Raw genomic sequence first — 17,925 nt, forward strand, 5'->3', positions numbered from 1 at the left:
TTTAGAATAATATGTTGCATCAATATTCAACCAATTTAGCATAATAATAGTTTGGAGCAAATTGAATATTTTGTTTGTATGCCTTTGAGATCGCAGGAATCACTTTTCACTATAAGAATCGAGTAGAGGTCAATACGGGCAAATGTGACTCCATGACTCACTTCGTACCATCATCCCCGATCCTCCTTTCGTGGTTCCGAACCATATGGAGTTAGTAATCTCATGGATTATGAATGGGGTGTAACCTTCACGGTTCAATCGTTGTTGCCTTCGTTGTCCCTTATTCGTGGTTGCCTTTTTATGATCCGTGAACGGTTTACAAGTTCCTTAAAAACTTGTTGGCGGCTCCCTACTTTCCTTGTCCCTGATCGTATTATGTCAATTCCCTCTTCCTATGAGTGCCAAGCATATTCACACATGCTTTAACGTAGGCTCTCTTCGAACGACGCCTACAATTACGCATCGAACGGGTTTTCAACTCTACCTCCCCCAAACAAATTGAGGTTAACTGACACGGGAGCTAATCTTGCCAACGACAAAACCACACATAGGTGGAGGAATTCTTGCGCATAATAATAAATAAAAAGGAATGTATAGCGTCCTGTACTCCATTAGAGGTTATGGTTAAGTATAAAACCCCATAACTCCCCCCATTGTTCATACTCAAGGTATATACGTTCCAAGAGTTTGGGTGCGTAATCTCTTTCACTTTACATAATTTACATATTATTGGACCTGGTGATGACTCTCAAAGCATAATAATTCAATCAACAATAATGATTCAATCAACAACCATACCAATTTAATTCTTGAATATTTAGTGACCACATAATATTTAATGTTGAAACCTTTTTAATTCTACCTCAGTGTCAAAGACACCTTAAACGCATAAAGCGCCAAAAATCCTATCCCTCGGTGTTAAAAACACCTTAAGTGCACAAAGGCACCAACATACAATTTATTCCTCGTGTACATAGACACTTATATTGCTTATTTCTCATGCTTAAAGCATCAATAAAAATTATATGAACCATAATAAAATTCCTTTCCAATATTCCCAAGCCAAATTAAACATATAGTTTAATTAAACATGCACTCTAACATGCCATAAATAAAAATGTAGTCCATATAATCATGCCAGAATATACTTTTCCAATCCATAAAACATCACAAATAACTCATGCTTCACAATTCAATCACCAACACCAATAATTCACAATTCCATACATAAACCTTAGCATGATACTACTTGAAATTGATTTAAATCAAGTCTAGCATGATACTACATCACCAAAAACATACTAAGTACGCGAACGTACCTTGAGTACGATCTTAAAATCGCCACGACTAATAGAAATTGCTTACTTCGAAGTCTTCTACACATTAAGATCATAATAGAGTATTAAAATCCACTCTAAACAAATTTCCAGCTATATATACTATTATAAAACCCCTCAAAATTTAATTAAAATAAGCTGAAATTATATTTAAAACACCATACTTAAGTCCCAATTAATGGGTAATTGAAATTCCTTCAAGAAACATAATATTAAGTGCTCTGCATAAAATTCCAGAACATTATTTTAATTAAAACTTGTTGTAAATTAGACTTAAAACACTTTAATCAAAGATCTAAACCATAATACATCATATTCTTTCAATAATTCATAAATCAAGAACCTAGGGTTTCAAAATTTGGGGCTTTTTTAATTAAAAACCAAATCTGAAAATTAATCAACATAATTATTATAATCAAACATCAAAATTAAATCCCAAAACTCATAATTTACAATTATATTAAAGCATAGATTAAATTAAAGCAAGAAAGATTAGATTTTAAGTTTTTTTTTTCGGAAACCGCAAGTGGCAGCAGCAGCCACCATGGCACGGCAGGGCTGCTGCCGCCCCTGCCTGTGCCGCCGCGGCTGCTGGTCGTGCCCGGATGGTGTGCGGTGGTGGCCGGTGGTGAGGTGGTGGTCCGGCCGTGGAAAAAGGGGAAGGGAAAGAGGAAGAAAAAGAAAAGAGAAAAGGGAGAGAAGTTACCTGGGTTTTCTCCACTCTGGACAAAGTTGATTTGCCTCATAAGAGGGACATTTATACCCCTTCTCTACCACCCCTTTTACCCTAAACTTTCCTCTTTTAGTTTTTCCAAATCCCTTCCCTAATAAAACTTGTTAAAATCATATTTTCCTAAAATAAAACCCCAACTTTTATAAAATTCATAATTAAACAAACTTTCCTTTAGTAAAAATATTTCCAAACTTACATAGGATAAATAATTAAAATACCATTATTAAAATATTAAAATTATTTAAATACCTTTATAAAATACAAATTTTAAATAAAATATGTATAAAAATACAGGGTATTACAATCCCTATAGCCCATCCTTGGGTGAGGTAGACTAGGGGCAACCCATAAACTCTAACCCAGAGCCTGATTAGGGTAAAGCTCGTTTGTGGTGGAACATAGTCCACTTAGTACATTCATAAATTGATTATTCTTCCATGGATTATAGAAGTGCTAGGCCGAGCCAACGCATGTTGGTCTGCACCATTGCTGCATTTAAACAAGAAATAAGGTCCCGATCTATGGACCCTTATGTCTCCACTCCTTATCCACCTTTGTAGACACCCATTTGTGTCTCCCCAAAACCAAACCCGGTGATGATTAACTTTCACGTCAAATCGTAATCGAATGAAGTGAAAGTGTAGTGTTGCGGATAGTTTTAATTTCTTTTCTTTTCTCTCTGTTTTTGAAAACCTATTTTAAGAAAATAGCCAATCCAGTTTGGTTTGTCCATGATATGGGTCCAATAGTAGTGTATTTGGATAGGGCTTGAAAAGAGCTTTCCAACGATATATTATAAGCCCAATTCCGATGAATACTGAGGAAGTTATGCCCAAATTACTAAACTGGGCCCGGTTTGAGCCTTATATGCGGCCCAATGATCTAGGGGAGGGCCTAATATAGATTTATCATTTCTAATGCAATTAAGAATGTTTTTAGTCTTCTAGATTCTTCTAGAAGGTTCTTTTCATTCCTAATTCAATAAGCATTGATAAATTGACTTTTGTTGACTTTTTAGAGTTTTAATCAGAATAAAAGAATGTTTTTTGACGAAAATACGATTTTATCCTCCTGTACAGTTAATTTCTATCTGATTTTAGAGAACGCGTCAGAAATTTAATCAGCGCCAAACGCCAGTCGTTAGCGCCTGGCGCCTGGCGCTAGCGTTAGCACCTGCGCTAATGTCAGCGTCTGGCGCTAACCTTGTTTTTGCGCGTCAGAACTCTATTTCGATTTTCTATCTTTTTGGCTGATTTCCTCTAGAAATAGCCTTCTAAAAACTCTGTTTTCAATTCTCAACAATTCTCAGCAATTCTAATCTAGAACCTCCAATCTAGAATCATCAACTTTTTCTCTAAGCTAAAGCTTCTCTCTCTTTTCTAAACCTACTCTTTTTCTTACAAAATTCCACATTCACAAGACCTAGATATACCTAGCCAAGTTTGAAGTTGCCTTCTCCCTAAACGTGAAAGGTTTAATATTTCCGAGGGTTTGGTCCCGAATCTCTATTTCAATTATTTAATTTAATTGTTTGATTATTATTTTCCTTGAAGTTATTAATGTGTGTATTTTGTTATTAAAAAGAGGTATGAGGCATCCAAGTAAGTGCTTTAATGTTTTTTTATTGATGTTATTATGTAGAAATCATGCTTAGGTTGTTATTATGATTCCTAATGTTATGTTAGGGCGTTTTGATCTTCCTAGTATCATGTTTAGGGTAACACCTATAATTTCTAATTTCAAATATGACAATTATGATTCCTACGATGCTTCCTATTTTCTTTCCTAATATTCATGTTAGTATCATGTCAGGGTTAAAGCTTTGATTTTTATTGTTTAGTAAAATGCTAGGGTTTGTTATTAATCTTGTTAGTATCATGCCTAGGATCTTGCTATTATGCTTTAACACGATTATTTTAATTATAATTTATTATGATTATTATTATGTTGCTTGATATTTATTTTTATTGCTTGATCACACCTTTTATGCATGTTTAAAGGGAATTGGTACTTGTAATCATGCTTAATAAGATAATTAATAATCTTGTTTAGGGTTAATATGATTATTATTCAAGTGATCGCCAATAATAGTTTATTTGTGCATTAAATTCAACCAACATAGATAAACAGGTTTAGGGTAATCCTATTGATTACATGTTAGTCAGAAAGCGAACATGAATATGATCAGAATAAAGTAGAGGCCTATAATTAGGGCAGGTTCAATCTTTTTAGGTTGGATTTGTACCTTCATCCCCGAACTACCAGTCATGGTTCCAGAACTATTGGAGTTAATGATCTCCTGGATCGTTAAGGGGTGTAACCTTTACCTCGTGAACGGTTTACAAATTCCTAAAACTTGTTGGCGACTCTTTTGCTCTATCTTCTTTCCCTTTGGACGCCACCGTACTTTAGTGTATGATCACTGTGAGGTTCAAGTTTGGGATAATGCTTGAAATATCCCCTACAGTTTTTGGCGACTCCTTTGGGGAGGATTTCTATTTTTATTCCTGAAATTTATTTCGGCAATGATTTAGAATGAGTGGATGAGACTCGAAAAGTTCTAAGTATTTCATGTGCGTAATTTTGATTAACATTATTGTCACATGCATAAAAAAGATCTCATTGGAAAGACCATTCGTAATAATTAAAACATAGGATTTTTACACATAGGAAATTTGAGGAATATCTTTCACAACTAGGATTGAAATAACACTGCGCGAAACTGGAAAATTTTATCGAGCACGGAAAGCTACTGAGGCATGTAGGAACTAGCGTCAGCGAACAAAGATTAGCGCCAGTATTTTGACTTTAGCGCCAGACGACAGCCTCTGTCGCTAGGCGCTAAAGCCAAAAAGTGGCGCTGGCCTCTGGTTGCTGGCGCCAAGTTCTTCCAATACCGAGCCAGAAATATGCGTTCTAATTTCGACCAGTTTTTAGCATTGTTTGCTCGATCCTACTTCTTGATTGAGTTTTTCTCACTTTTCTGAAACCCATATGTGTTCTACATATGGACATAACCCTTTGGGAATTCATGCTCCATCTACCTAATTGAAGGTTCTGAGCAACAAAGGTCATCCGAGAATGTTGAATTCACCAAACAATAGAAGCGAGTTTTTCTAAATTTGAAGTGTCCCATCAACTCACGCCAACCCTTCACGGTTAGGCTTCAGCGCGGTGCATCCGGACAATTAACCATGGACACTCTATTGACTAACCCATATCCCGAACCTTAGAGAACTAGAGCCATGGTTAGGTTGTAAACTCATTGCATCAAATTGTGCCTACTTGACTAATTGTGCATTATTTGTAGTGCATACTCTATATGTTTTTCTTTACTATTTGTTTAACTTGTGCTAAGATTAAATAAATTAATGACTAAAAGAACTTTTCCTAATTAATTAATTAATTAGTAAATAAATTCTAATATTTTAATCAGAGTTGACTTAGTATGACTTTAGGTATACCCCTGTTGAGCAATAATACTGAAAACAGTTTCAGATCGACGCTGCAGCAATGGCCCCAAAGTTTGAACTGTAGCGCCACTCTGTGCAGTGTGGCGCCTGGCGACAATCCTGTCGTCTGGTGCTACACTACAAAGAGGGGCGCCAGTCCTGTCGTTTTGGCGACAGTTCGGTATATTGCTCGAGTCATCACTTTATGTCTAATTGAACAGTTTGCTAATTAATTCGATTATTTTAATTAATAATAATGCCTCGTTAAGTCTTTGCTTGAGTCTAGTCACATAGTCTAGCGACATGGTCATGACAAGGGTCTTAACATGTCACCTACACTCACTAGTCTTAGCACACACTTTGAGTATATGTCACCATGACCATGTTTTAGGTTCATGCATGAGTCAGTTTTTTTTTTCAGTCGTTCGAGTTGGGGGTATATTCTATTCCTAATTCTTCATATTCCTCCATCTACATAATATTTCTTCACTTCCTCCATCCATTGCATGTTGAATAGAGTTTGAGTAAAATAATTAACAATGAATATCCCTAATTTCCCTTTCCACAGTACTTGGTCAAGGAGAGAAGGGCGATTAATCAAAGACAACACCTTTATTCAAGTCTTACTTTTTGATAAACCAATTCGTCAAAAGAGGAAAGCTAAAAAGATAATGGCAACTCAAGAAGAAGTCAACGAACTTAAGGATCAATTAACTACCGTGACTGAGGCATTGAAGGTTTTAACCCTCAAAATCAATGACCCTATGAAGCAACAACAAATGGAGCTCATGCAAGAGAGCTTGAGCAAGTTATCTAGTGACTACAAATTTCAAGGCATTAGTTCACAGGGGGTCTCGGTGGACAAGGAGCTTCTTCAGCAGAAGTATAATGCCAACGACATCCCGAAATTCAAGGCAACTGACAACCCTTATTTTCATCTAAGAGCTTTTGAAACTGTGATGAACATTAAGGGGATTGATAAGAAAGTCTTTCATTCCTTGTTCTCCTTATCTCTTGAAACTGTTTGCCAACAATGGTTCTTCTCCCTTAACAAAGAGAGAACCTCTACTTGGGAGTCAATAGTGAATGCTTTCATTGATAGGTACAAGTGCAATATTCAAGTTGAAACCGATTATAGACAACTTGAGAAGCTAAGACAAAAGAAGAATGAAGGCTTTACTTCTTTCTTTAATAAGTGGAGGGAAACTTCGGCTAAGATGATTGAGGTGCCCACCGAAAAAGAATCCGTGAGGATGTTCATCAAAAACTTACAAGAAAAGTATTCAAAGCACTTAAAATATCAACACAACTTGAATACTTTCAAAGCTGTCTATGACATAGGTATCGAGATCGAAGATGACCTCGCAAAGAAAAAAGCTACTAACAATAGTTACCACGGTGGCTGGAAAGGAAAAAAGAACGACAATCCTTCTTCTTCTGAAAGCGCCCACTCTAGTAACAATGTTAGTACCTTTGATCTCAGTGAATTTTTAGCCATAGATAACCAAGGATCTAAGAAGCAACTAAGGAAAGACTTCACCTCCATTGGGATGAGCTACGATACTGCCTTCGATCGACTCCATACCAAGGGACTCATTACTCCCATTGGACCTATTCAAGATCCCGCACCTGAAAAGAGATTGCCTAGCTAGAATCCAGATGAACACTGCAAGTACCATCAAGGTAGGGGTCATGCTACTGAGAGCTGTTGGAAGCTAAAGGAGGCTATCCAACATTTGATTGGTAATAACAAGCTTCCCATGCCTCCAGCTAACAAGAAGAGCAAGTGATGATAAAGAAAACAACACAAGACAAGAGGCGAGCTTCAACGACAAGATTTCGTGACCTCTTTTTCTATTTCTTTTTTTTTTACCCTTTCCCCAATAAGTCTAGCATAGGCACCTTTTTATTCCCCTTAGATTAATTTTGTAGATTCTCTCTTTTTTCCTTTTAATAAAATGAGCATTTATTTTCTTGCATATGATCATTTCATTACATTGCAAAAAAAAAAAAAAACTAAAATAAAATAAAAATAAAAATACATGCCAAATTAAGTACAAGGTATACCGATGATTTGAGGCACCTCTTGTAGCCATATCATACCTTTCTCCCTTTCAAATATACAATCCTTTCTTGATACACAACTTTGAGCCTCGTCTAACGATAGACCATTAATTTTTCAACCCATGTCTACCTAATCTTGGGATGGGATAGTGTGCAACTTATGCAGTTTTTAATATCATAAAAAGCTTGAGTGATTTCAAAAAATCAAAATAAATAAAAAAGAAATAGAAAAAAATAAAAGTGTACAAAAGGGCAAGTGTTCCAATGTCTTTGATATGAAAATGTCTTTGATAAGAACACATCTCAGATTGCGTCTCTTATCGAGTGCTCGGTACCGTGCCTGAGAAACATGATTGCCAAGTGAGTGATAGACCGCATGATCGGGATTGCCCATACACTTATAAAAAAAAAAAAAAAAAAAAAAAAAAAAAAAAAAGAGCTAAAAAAGAGAAGCAAGCCTTAAGCATAAAAATACAAATTTCCAAAAGCAAAGTTGCACACCTTAGGGGCTTATCTAGGGCCTTGAGCCTTTTATCCCCTTCTACTTCAACCTTTAGCCTAACCACGTTACAACCCTTAAAAAGACCTTTTGGAGGTATACACACACTTGTGCAAGGTTTCGCTAGAGCTACATTCGGCCTCATTCCTAACGGAAACGTAGGCAACCTCACATCGAGGTGCGGCCGTAATAAACATGCATTCATATTCACATTCACATTCACACATCATGGTCATATCAAGGGATCTCCAATGCTCATCCCTATTCATGTAGAGCTAGACTTGGGGGCTTGATCCCTACATCATTAGCTTACCTAGTCTAAGAGTCACCACCATTTGACTCTTTTAAAAAAATAATATATTTCCACACACTTAGCCCTTGCGGCCTAACTTTAGTGTCACTTTCACACACTGCACAGATACATGACCAAATATACTTTCCCTTAGAAACCCTTTGTCATGGAATCTTAACACAACGTTGAAGCATGCCTTGTCATATCAACATCACTCATCAATCATAATCATCATTGCATCACAAAGTATGAAGTACTTATCCTCCGTGCCTAAGTTACCTAAATACTTTCATTATCGAGTCAACTAAAATAGTCTAAGATGTTATAATCCTTGTACTGTGAGAGACAACTAACATTTGATTAAGCTCATTCAACATGCATCTTCAAAAAACTTCACTTTGATTCTTTTTCGTGTCTTTCTTTTTCGAGAGAAAGTCAGTACCCTCCACAAAAATGACGGAAATTTTTGTTTTTCTGCATTTTGATTTTTGAGTCATGTACATATCTAGTTTCATGAGTCAACACTACGCACACACGAGTCACATCGAGTCGAGTCAACCTCAAGTCAGTCAATCATAGTGAGTCAATTTTATACCTTGAGTCATGCCAAGTCGATGAGTCAAGAAACACTAAGTCTTAGGTAATACCTAAAGAAAGATTAGCAAAGTCCTATAGTCAAAGATATAAATGCAGGTGCATCCCAGCAAGCGAGGACATTCCCGGATTTTTTTCGAAAAAAGTGCAAATATGATACAGGAGATTCCTCCAAGATAAGAGGAGTTACATAGATCAGTAAATTAGAGATGAAGAGCTTTAATTTACAAAAGATTTAAGCGGATTTGGTTGAAAGGAAACGACCAAGTTCAAAGTTTGGAGCAAATTCAAGCAACAGCGGCAGCATAAGCAGAATAGGGAAGACCCGACTCCAGCGCCAGACAACGACATCCAGCGTCTGGCAGCAGATTACAGTACCTGGCGCTAGATCCCAGCGTCTGGCGACAGAGCCAATTCTTGGCGCTAGTAGAATTTCCATAGCGACAGAGATCAAAGCCTCGTACAACAATTTCGAGTTCCTTGGTACGCTAGTTAGCCCCTATAAGCAATTTGACATGATTTAGTAATCAGCTTGATTACAATTGCATAAAGTGATCAACCTAATGAATGATCGTCTCACTTAGCTTAAAGCGCCTAGGCATTGGCTCATCGCAAAGCACCGACATAATGGTTCATAAGACACCGACATACTAGTTCAGAAGCACCGACATACAGGTTCACAATTCAAAGCGCTGACATATTGGTTTACAAGCAGCAGAAGCGCCAACGCACCGGCTAAAGCAAAGTTCAAGCGAGCTTTAAGGATCGACAAGCGTTGGTCTTCGGTAGTTTTCTTCGGAATATTATCGCAACAACTGAGGATGACTTCAAGAGAGGTTATTTTTTAGACAGCATTCGCTAAGATTGTGGAAGTTGTCACCAAGATTTGAGAAGATAGCACGAGATGGGCGGTCTTCGACGGCATTCGCTAAGATTGTGGAGGTTGTCACCAAGATTCGAGAAGATAGCACGAGATGGGTGGTCTTTGACGACATTCTCTAAGATTGTGGAGGTTGTCACCGAGATTTGAGAAGAGCGGTTCGTGATGAGGTGGTCTTCGACGACTTTTGCTATGATTGGAAAGGTTGTCACTATGATTCAAGAAAAGGCTCTAGATGTAGCAGCATTGATCGACGGCGTTCCCTAGATTGCGGAAGATCGCCAAAACAAACAAAAAATGCAACAACAACAAATCGGTTACTTCCTGAAACGTGTGCTCGACGATGCAAAATACGCGTTTCTTAACTCTTTTATCTGTTTAACTAATTCTAGTTTTGCAGGTATCGGCGTTACAAGAGTGATTTAGGATCGTAGAACGTTCTGAATCATTCTCCGTCCCTATAAATACTTTGACTTTTGTTTACGAAACTTGCGTTTCACCAAACTCAGTCAAAGTGGGGGCTTCTGTAGACACCCATTTGTGTCTCCCCAAAACCAAACCCAGTGATGAGTACCTTTCACGTCGAATCGTAATCCAATGAAGTGAATGTGTGGAAATTCTAGTGTTGCGTATAGTTTTAATTTCTTTTCTTTTCTCTCTATTTTTCAAAAACTATTTTAAGAAAACAGCCAATCCCAGTTTGGTTGGTCCATGATATGGGTCCAATAGTAGTGTAGTTGGATAGGGCTTGAAAAGAGCTTTCCAACGATATATTATAAGCCCAATTCCGATGAATATTGAGGAACTTATGGCCAAATTACTAAACTGGGCCCGGTTTGAGCCTTATATGCGGCCCAATGATCTAGCGGAGGGCCTAATATAGATTTATCATTCCTAATGCAATTAGGAATGGTTTTAGTCTTCTAGATTCTTGTAGAAGATTTTTTTCATTCCTAATTCAATTAGTATTGATAAATTGACTTTTGTTGACTTTTTAGAGTTTTAATCAGAATAAAAGAATGTTTTTGAGGAAAATACGATTTTATCCTCCTGTACGATTAATTGCTATCTAACTTTAGAGAACGCGTCAGAAATTTAATCAGCGCCTGGCGCTAAGCCTAGCGCCAGGCGCTAGCGTTAGCGCCTGGCGCTAGCGTCAACGCCTGGCGCTAACCTTGTTTTGCGCATCAGAACTCTGTTTCGATTTTCTATCTCTTTGGCTGATTTTCTCTATAAATAGCCTTCTAAAAACTCCGTTTTCAATTCACCAATTCTCATCTAGAACCTCCAATCTAGAATCATCAACTTTCTCTCTAAGCTAAAGCTTCTCTCTCTTTTCTAAACCTACTCTTTTTCTTACAAAATTATGCATTCATAAGACCTAGATATACCTAGCCAAGTTCGAAGTTGCCTTCGCCCAAGACGTGAAAGGTTTAATATTTCTAAGGGTTTGGTCCCAAATCTCTATTTCAATTATTTAATTTAATTGTTTGATTATTATTTTCCTTGAAGTTATTAACGTGTGTATTTTTTTATTAGAAAGAGGTACGAGGCATCCAAGTAAGTTCTTTAATGTTTTTTTTATTGATGTTATTATGTAGAAATCATGCTTAGGTTGTTATTATGATTCCTAATGTTATGTTAGGGCGTTTTGATCTTCCTAGTATCATGTTTAGGGTAACAACTATAATTTCTAATATCAAATATGACAATTATGATTCCTGCGATGCTTCATATTTTCTTTCCAAATATTCATGTTAGTATCATGTTAGGGTTAAAGCTTTGATTTTTATTGTTTAGTGAAATGCTAGGGTTTGTTATTAATCTTGTTAGTATCATTCCTAGGATCTTGCTATTATGCTTTAACACGATTATTTTAATTATTATTTTAATTATAATTTATTATGATTATTATTATGTTGATTGATATTTATTTTTATTGCTTGATCACACCTTTTATGAATGTTTAAAGCGAATTGGTACTTGTAATCATGCTTAATAAGATAATTAATAATCTTGTTTAGGGTTAATATGATTATAATTCAAGTGATCGCCAATAATAGTTTATTTGTGCATTAAATTCAACCAACATTGATAAACAAGTTTAGGGTAATCCTATTGATTGCATGTTAGTCAGAAAGCGCACATGAATATGATCAGAATAAAGTAGAGGCCTATAATTAGGGCAGGTTCAATCTTTTTAGGTTGGATTTGTACCTTCATCCCCGAACTACCTGTCATGGTTCCAGACCTATTGGAGTTAATGATCTCCTGGATCGTTAAGGGGTGTAACCTTCACCTCGTGAACGGTTTACAAGTTTCTAAAACTTGATGGCGACTCTTTTTCTCTATCTTCTTTCCCTTTGGACGCCACCGTACTTTAGTGTATGATCATAGTGGGGTTCAAGTTTGGGATAATGCTTGAAATATTCCCTAAAACCTTGAATTGACTATATGTTGCACAAATGAAATAGGTGGGGGTTGAGGTCCAACAAAAGACCTATCACACTCAAGTTCAAATTTATATTAATGTTTTCATCTTCAAAATCTGGTGGAGAAGGAATTAGAGGTCTCCCTCTTAGATCTAGATTTTGTTGCTCATTATGAGCGTTAGGGGTTTGGTTACTATTACTCATAGAAGGAGCAAGAAGAATGAGAAGAAGAGAAGTAAAGAAAAGACAAAATGAGACGAGGAGGGGAGAAAAGACTGAAAAATGGAATGAGAAGTTGAGTTTAACTTGCTTAAAATTCTTTCACATTTATAGCCAAACCATTAGTTCTTGGAAGATGGAAAGTTTTAAGCATGGGGAGTAAAAAGCTGGAGAAAATAAGCACTAAATATAGCTAGCCGCCTCTAGCTATGTCTGATTGTACCAGTAGAAAATGAGCACAATAAATGCTTGAAGGAGAATGGTTGCACAAACGTAGAAGGAGGCGCACAACTTGAAAGGTTATTGCCTTTACTTGGAAGCCAAGAGGTTTTTGTGATAACAAGAAAGTTTCTTGATTAACGAAAATAATAATCAGTAAACCAAAACAGGAGCAAAGAGATTGAGATTCCCTCCTACCTAGAAGGGATTTGAAGAAAACCTTACTCGCCTAGACAGAAAACAATTGCAGAGATGCAAATCTGCATGCATGCAGTATTACAATCTTAAAGCTTTTGAAACCCCTAGTGTAGGGAATAGATTTCAAGCGTTAAACCCCTAGCTTAAACCCCACTGTGATCATACAATAAAGTACGGTGGCGTCCAAAAGGGAAGAAGATAGAGAAAAAGAGTCGCCAACAAGTTTTAGGAACTTGTAAACCGTTCATACGATGAAGGTTACACCCCTTAACGATCCAAGAGATCGTCAACTCCATAAGGTCTAGAACCAAATAAGGGTTCGGGGATGAAGGTACGAATCCAACCTAAAAGAGATTGAACCTGCCCTAATAATAGGCCTCTATTTTATTCTGATCGTATTCATGTGCGCTTTTTAATTAACATGCAATCAATAGGATTAACCCTAAACCTGTTTATCTATGTTGGTTGAATATAATGCACAAACAAAGCTATTATTGGCGATCACTTGAAATTATAATCAAATTAACCCTAACAAGATTATTAATTATCTTATTAAGCGTGATTATAAATACCAATTCCCTTTAAACATGCATAAAAGGTGTGATTAAGCAATAACAATAAATAAGCATCAAGCAACATAATAATAATCATAATCATAATTAATAATAATAATAATAATAATAATAATAATAATAATAAAAATCCACTTTCTCAAAGGTGTGATTTCAGAAAGGTCACTGCATCTGCAGAATCTACTTTCTCCTTGTCTCCGCGTCAGGTTGCCTTATGGAAGTCCCAGCAGGGGGATTACTCTTCTGCCTGGTTGCGAGCGGTCCCGATATCAGGTCTGGGTCAGACTATGAATGGTAAGACTTACCGTTGTGTTCTTTGCTACCGGTTGGGTGTTCCCTTGTTCTCCGTATCGGCACCTTGTTCTGCTTGCTCAAGAGTTTTTGATGGGGATATTTATGGGGATCATGCAGTGTCTTGTGCTGGGATGGTGGGTATTAAACATCGGCATAACGTTGTTCGTGATACCCTTGTTGATATTTGTTTCCGCTCTGGGATTTCTGCAAGGAAGGAGGTCAACGTTGGGTTAACTGGAGGGAACGACGGGGCTCTTCGGCCAGCAGATGTGTTGCTTAACTCCTGGGATAGAGGCCTAGATGTATGTGTTGACTTGACGGGGTCTTCTCCATTGACTCAATCTGGGTTGTCTGACTTCGTTCCTGGTCGTGTTATGTCGGCTGCGGCTCAGCGGAAGCGAGACAAGTATGGGGCGCGTTGCAGGGCTATTGGCTATGGTTTTCTTCCTTTCTCCTTTTCTTCATTGGGGGAATTAGAGAAGGATGTCGTTGCGTTGCTGAAGCGGGTTCAGGCGTTCGCTAGGACTCGGGATATTGGAGCTCGTGCGGCTGCTCACATCTTTAACAGGATTGGGTTCGCTATAGCTAGAGGGATGGGGGCCCAGATTGTATCTCGGCTCCCCACTAATTTCTTGTAAATCTTTTGACTTTGTAGGTTTTTGTTATTTAATAATAATAATAATAATAATAATAATAATAATAATAATAATAATAATAATAATAAATGAAATGTTAGGCTATAATAATAATAATAATAATAATAATAAGTATAATAATCATATAACAATAATTATGACAATTATAATCATAAATCATAAAAATAATCATAATCATGTTAAAGCATAATAATAATAATAGCAAGATCCTAGGCATGATACTAACGAGATTAATAACAAACCCTAGTATGTCACTAAGCAATAAAAATCAAATCTGTAACCCTAACATGATACTAACATGAATAAATATTAGGAAGAACATAGGAAGCATCGTAACAATCATATTTAATATTAAAATTACCCTAGACATGATACTAGGAATATCATAATAACAATGTAAACATGATGTCTACATCATAATATCAATAAAACCAATTAAAGCACTTACTTTGATGCCTCGTACCTCTTTCTAATAAAAAAATACACACGTTAGTAACTTCAAGGAAAATAATAATTAAACAATTAAATTAAATAATTGAAATAGAGATTTGGGACCAAACACTCATAAATTAAACCTTTCACGTCTAGAGCGAAGGCAACTTTGAATATGGCTAGGTGTTTCTAGATCTTGCGAATGCGGAATCTTGTATGTAAAAAGCAATTTTTAGAAAAGAGAGAGAAAGAGAGAATTAGCGAATGAAAACTGATTGTAGGTGAGAATTCGTGAGAATTGGTGAATGAAAACGGAGTTTTTAATACGTTATTATAGAGAAAATCACCCAAAAAGATAAAATATCAAAACAGAGCACTTGGCGCACGCAAAACGAGATTGGCGCACGCAAAACAGAGCTGGCGCCAACACCTGCTAATTGGCGCCAGGCCTCGTTCCAGGTGCCAATGCTGGGAGTCAGGCGCCAGGCCTGTTTTTGACGCGTTTTCAAAAATCAGATAAGTTTGCCGTACTGGAGGATAAAATCGTATCTTTTCCTCGAAAATGCTTTTTGATTTTAATTAAAACTCTGAAAAGTCAACAAAAGTCAATTTATCAATGCTAATTGAATTAAGAAGACTAAAACCATTCTTAATTGCATTAGGAATGATAAATCATATTAGGCCCTCCCCTAGATCATTGGGCCGCATATAAAGCTCAAACCGGGCCCAGTTTACTAAATTGGCCATAACTTCCTCAATATTCATCGGAAATGGGCTTATAATATATCGTTGGAAAGGTCTTTGCAAGCCCCATCCAACTACACTACTATTGGACCCATATCATGGACCAACCAAACTGGATTGGCTGTTTTCTTAAAATAAGTTTTCAAAAACAAAGAGAAGAGAAAAGAAAATTAAAACTATCAACAACACTAGACTTTCCACACTTTCACTTCATTCGAATATGATTCGACGTGAAAGATATTCATCATTGGGTTTAGTTTTGGGGAGACACAAATGGGTGTCTACACCTAGTAAAGCTAAGATGAACTCATTTTTCTAGTGAGAGATGCTCTCGTTTATAGAGAGAGAAAATTATTGTATGCTTTCACTATAATTGACATTAACGACAAAGAAAGTAAATTTACCAAAATCAAACTAAATTTAACCAAGAAAGGACTAAAAATCAAATACAATATAGACACTACAAGAAATTAGCAATTTTGCAACAACCAAAATTTGTCGCTAAAATAACTAAAAATTAGTTACAACGGCCAACTGTCACAATGGGGTTGTCGTAATTAGATGAGTTGCAAAATTTCATTTTTACGACGGTTTGACTATCGTAAAAAATAAATACGACAGTTTTACTAATTTCAATGAAAGTTTTTAATGTTGTCGCAAAAAAAAGCTTACGGTAGCTTAAAGCCGTCGTAAATTACGACGGCTTGGGGAAGTGTCGCAAAAATTGGTTTTAGCAACGACTTCAGCTGATAGCAGCTCTACTTCAACCCCTTCACTCACAGTAACCCTCACCCACCGCCACCTGAAACCATACAAAACCACCACCTAACGCCACTATAAACACCAAATTAACTCAAAGTACACATTTTTACAGCATAAAACACTAGATTTGGAAAAAAAAAAAAAAAAAAACCTTAAATTGGCATACACAATAATAGCTAAATTAAACACACAATAGCAAAAGAAGGACAAATGAATAGTGCAAAAAATGGAAATGGAGCAAGTATTTAAAAACGGAGAGAGTAGCGAAAATAAATTACAATAATAAAAAAAATATCAAATATAAACCATAAAAATTCAAGAAATAAACAACCACCACAATAATAAAAACTAAAAATCCAAAAAATTCAACATACCTTACGAAAATTTCCTCTCTTTGGATTTTCATGGCCAAATTCGACCATAAAACTCCAAATCTGGAATTTTTATGGTCGAATTTGACCAAAATAACCATAGCTTGGTCCTAATCATCTTCATAATGTAAAAATCTGAAATTATAAACCTCAACACCACGAAATTGAACCTCAGAAACACGAATTTATCTAGGCTATCACCATTTTTGTAAACAAAGAGAGAGGATGAGAAAAAGAGGACGAGAAAGAAAGAACGAGAAAGAGAGGAAAGTGTGAGGACGAAAACCAGAGAGGAGAAAAGGAGAAGAAGAAGAAGAGGAAAGATGAGGAGAGGAGAAGAAGGAGGAGATGAAACGGCAGAAATGAGTAGGGTTAGTTTTGGTGTGGGCTTGCTAGGGATTCAAATACAAGTAATTATAAAAAAAAAAACAATTCTATGACAGTCATATTCTGTCCCAAATTGCGACAGTTTTTAAAACCGTCGTAATTTACGACAGTTGATGGCTGTCATAGATATTAAAATTTTAATTAATTTTTTTTAATGTCCGTTGCGATAGTTTTATTGTCCAAAAACCGTCGTAAACCAACGATATTTAACAAAAATTGTCGTAATATTACGACATCTACTAAAACTGTCGTAGAATTAAAAAATTATGACAATTTTGTTAGCTGTCGTAGAAAATTCGTCGTTATTTTCCCGGATTCTAGTAGTGAGATATAATAATTCATCACATTTTCGATTCATTTGTTGTCCATACAACTTTACGAGTGGATCTGTCATCTATTCTTAATAGCAAAAGAATAAATTCTTGCGATAATTATTTCGCAACCTTAATGAAAGCAATTGACACCCATTAAAAAAAATCAAAGCAATTGACATCAATTACAGCCCCACATAATTTAAGACTATTCTTAGCGTAGAGAACACCTAGTCTATGAAAGGAAGTCAAATCGAAAAATCTAGCTTGTCTTACGAAGTTCATATAACTAATTCCTTCTCTGTCCTCTCCTTCCATCGCCACACTAAACAACCGCGCCTAAAACACCGCTTTAACCGATCGATCGAATAAAAAGACACTCTAGTAGCACAATATGTAAAGTAGGGTCATACCAAACCATTAGGGATGGAAAACATTTCGCGATTGGTTAGGCAGCCAACCATCACCCTTCAAACA

The sequence above is a fragment of the Chenopodium quinoa genome, unplaced genomic scaffold (genome assembly GCF_001683475.1).
Source record: "Chenopodium quinoa cultivar QQ74 unplaced genomic scaffold, ASM168347v1, whole genome shotgun sequence".
In the NCBI taxonomy this organism is placed as follows: domain Eukaryota; kingdom Viridiplantae; phylum Streptophyta; class Magnoliopsida; order Caryophyllales; family Amaranthaceae; genus Chenopodium; species Chenopodium quinoa.